General features: G+C 35.3%; 1 long non-coding RNA gene across 1 annotated transcript in view; it reads right to left on the reverse strand.

Moving 5' to 3' along the window:
* Nucleotides 1-201: 201 nt before the first annotated feature.
* The window catches only part of LOC148094341 (uncharacterized), a 4,682-nt gene continuing 754 nt past the window's right edge, over nt 202-4,129 (reverse strand). Inside the window, exons 2-3 of the long non-coding RNA XR_015714289.1 lie at nt 503-617; nt 202-340 (exon numbers count right to left, since the gene is read on the reverse strand). This is a non-coding gene — a long non-coding RNA (uncharacterized LOC148094341). The remainder of the gene's footprint in view (nt 341-502; nt 618-4,129) is intronic.

Consider the following 4,129-nt stretch of genomic DNA (forward strand, 5'->3'; position numbering starts at 1 on the left):
CACTACATTCCTCCAGCCCTCCCTGACTGGGCTTTGGAGTTGTTGCCATGGTGACAGGGCCTGATAATACTGTGTTCGGTGTATGTGTGTGAGAAAGAAAATGCTTGCAAATAAAGTAAAAATGTGTATTTCAAATATTTTGTAAATAAAGTTATTTGATCTATACCTCATTTTTTGCTTCAATGTCTGCTTTGTGGAAAAGCAGCTTTTCCACTATAGCTTGACTGTAACCAAGGACAGCATAGTGGAGAGCGGTGTTGCCATCGATGTCCATTATATTTGGATTAGCACCACGTTCTAGCAGAATAGCTGCACACTCTTCTTTCTGATATTCTAAAGCCTGTCAGTATTATGCCAAGAAATAGATTATAAATTCTAGGAATTCAATGTAAACGTTCCACAAGTTTTGCCAATGACTTCTGGTTAAATGAGAGAAATTCATTTTTATTCTAAGTGATTACATCAAATCCATCGCATGTTAACATAGTTGGCTAGTACCTACTTGAATCAGAGGCGTCCTCTTTTTAGAGTCACGGGGGTTCAACAGGCAATTTCTGTCTAGTAGGAGAGTCACCACTTTGGGATGGCCACAGGCACAGGCCACATGCAGGGCAGTCCTATGAAAGTGAGAGGACTCTTTAGGAACTTAGAGTGCACTATTTCAATATACACAATTATTCAGGTAATTATAAACATTTGTCCCTACACCTTCGTTTTCTTCTGGGGACAGTACAATATTTACTAGTTCTTGTTATGCACATTAATGAAGCCGCAGCCTGTCTGAACAGAGGGTGACCTGGGCATTCAGCTCAGCTTGAGTCTGATCCTGTTTTAACTGTCACTTGTTAGCTATCACTTGACCTTTCTGTGCCTCAATTTCCTCATCAACAAAATGGGGATAAAAATAGTAGTTATCTCACAGGACACCAGTTTGCTTTAATGAGAATCTATGCAAAGCATTTCCTACAGTTCCTAGCACCAAAAAACTGCTCAATAATTGTTAGATAATATTAGTATCACTATTACTATTACTACGACTTTACAAAGACAACATTTCAATTAAGTAAAATGGTATCATTATACCTACTTTGCAGGCGTGTTTTAAGGATCAGAAAGAATACTGAGTATTTCAATGATTCTAAGATGCTTATTCTCTCACATTTTAACATCTCCAACATTGGAATCCAATTTTTAATTCAGAATGTCTTACAACTATAGTTGGCAGCATTGTTTAAAAAAATTCTTATTGATACATAATATACTGGCATCATACCGTCCAGGGTGCCTTTCCCTGAGTGAATAATGGTCGATACAACAGACCTCTTGCATTTCTGTTCAAATGGTTGGCATTTAAATAAGTTTTAATTCTTAAAAGCCTTATGGGGGAAAGAGAACCAAAAGAACAAAACAAGAATTTTTAAAAATAATTCTTACTTTTTCAAGAAAATTTAAACCAATGGACACTCAGGATTTAAATGAAAAGAGTGGCTCATTTTGTTCAATATTTAGATTTATAGATTGTATGGAAAGCAAATCTTCCCAATGATCAATATTAGTGTTTAACACTATTATGCATTTTCAAAAGGGCAGGTAAAGGTCATCTTTTACAATTTACTACCTTCAGAAATACTTTTGCTTGAAAGGAGGGAGAATAAGCTTCAACTGTGATAATACTTCAATTTTGAATTTCTCATTTTGCTCATATTGGGCAACATGAAGATTTTAAGTTTGAAAGGGGCCTGAGAGATTGAAAACGTCCTGAGTAGAATATGTCCGCTGCATAAGAGGCATTCAGGTTATATTTCATGTACAAATGGATTGAAAAAATGGATAAACATAGTGGGAGAGTTCAATATTTTTAAAGGAAACTTTTATAAAGTAAAATGATACTTCGGCAATAGTAATAATCACTGATATTTGCTTTATTTAAAGAAAAAAGCCAGTTTGAGAAAAACAAATATCACATGATATCACTTATATGTGGAATCTAATGAACAAAAATAAACTGACTAACAAAATAGGTTGAGAGGTATGGATGCATGAAATAGAATAACAGATCTCATCTCGGGGGTGAGGGGGTGAGACAGGAAGAGATTAACCAAAGGACATAGATGCACACATGCAGGACCCATGGACACAGACAATATTATGGGGACGGCCTTGGGTGGGGTGGGGGCTGGGTGGGTCAAAAAGAAAGAAAATGGAAGACATCTGTAATACTGTCAACAACAAAAATTTTAACTTTTTAAAAAATATTTTTTTATGTTTGTTTTTAATTGATTTTCAAGAGAGAGGAAAAGAGAGAGAGAAAGAGAGAAACATCCATAAGCTGCTCCTTGTAGGCATCCCGACCTGGGATGGAAACCTGGGTATGTGCCCTGACCGGGAACTGCACCAGTGGCCTTTCAGTGTATGGGAGGGGCATGGCGATGAAGCCCCAACCAACTGAGCCACACTGGCCAGGGCATAGTTTTTTTATCTTTTATTTTCATAAGGACACAACTAAAATGATTAATCTATAATCATTTACATATTGTATGTAATAAAGCCATATAAAGTAAAATATATATGTGTAGTTATATGCATACACTCTAAAGGCAGATAAGAAAGAGCCCAAGTGTCCATCAGTAGATGAGTGGATAAAAAAGCTGTGGTACATTTACACAATGGAATACTATAGAACTGTAAAAATGGAGGAACTCTTACCCTTTGTGACAGCATGGGTGGATCTGGAGAGTATTATGCTAAGCAAAACGGGCCAGAGAAACACAAATACCATATGCTCTCACTTATATGTGGGATCTAATGAACAAAATAAACTGACAGACAAAATAGGACCAGAGGCATGGATACATGGAACAAACAGAAGGAGGGGGTTGGCAGGAACTGAAGGAGATTAGCCAAAGAACATATATGTGCATATATGGATAGCTCATGGCCACAGACTACAATGTGGTGAAGGCCGAAGGGGCCTGGGTGGAGGGGCATTAAATGGGGAGAAATGGATGACATCTGTTATAGTGTCAACAATTTAAATATACATATTTCCTTTACTTCTGAAGAGGCTAAAAGTTGTCAAGAGATACCAATCCTCAAAAAGTCTTCAGAAAAAAAAGTAGAAAGTGAGAAATAATTTTATCTCTGCAAGATTCATATTATTGCTCTTCCCCAGAATGATTTCATTCATAATAATATTTCCTAGAATTTCTGTACCTGATCATTGCAGAAATCAGATGTTTTAAAAAATACTCATTGAGAATGATCAGAAATAAATTTTATTACATTTTGCACATATTTTCAGCTAACCTAAGATGATAGTCTGTTTGTGTGTATGTATAATCAAACTGATTTTTTTTCATAATACCTTGCTATTTTAAGCAGTGCTGAGAAAAACAAATTATATGTAATTTATCTAATTATTTCATCAAGATATTTTAATATAAATAGAATTGATGGGTATAGGATACACACACACACACACACATATTTTAAATGTGGCACTCAGCACCAAATTGCCTATTTCAAAAGTCAGAAGCAACTTAAACTTTAAGCAGCAGTATAAGGACAATCCCTGGTCATCTTCACAAACTCTGTGGATGGAAAACATTATTTTACTCCTCTTTTAACATAAATTCCTTTTTTTAGCAGGGGCACTAAATATTTTTTCTTTTGTCCATTGGTCACTTGTACATAAGCAAAAAGTTCTTTGTCCACTTTCAGATTTGTTTTTTCTTGTTGATTTCAAAGACTTCTCTGTAAAATTAACATTCACTTTTTCTCTGATACACAGACATTGTAAATATTTTGCAAGTATGTTTTCTTCTATTTTGCTAATATTGTCTGATAGACAGAGGGTTTGAATTTTTTATATTGCTCAAGCAACCTCCAGAAATCTTGCTTTGGAGTCTTTGCCACCACCAACAAAAGTGTATAAGTGGGCATTTGTGTTTTCTTCTGGTACTTTTCTCATTTTGTGTATTTAAAAAATTCAATCTTGAATTTACTTGGAGGAGATAAAAATCTAGTTAGTTTTCTCCAAATACTTAACAGGTATCTCTCCACCCTTTGTACTTGACCTTTTCCTACAAACATGAAATGTCACCAGTAGCAAGATCTAAAGTCTTACATA

This window comes from Miniopterus natalensis, chromosome 1, assembly GCF_054644295.1.
Source record: "Miniopterus natalensis isolate mMinNat1 chromosome 1, mMinNat1.hap1, whole genome shotgun sequence".
Taxonomy (NCBI): Eukaryota; Metazoa; Chordata; class Mammalia; order Chiroptera; family Miniopteridae; genus Miniopterus; species Miniopterus natalensis.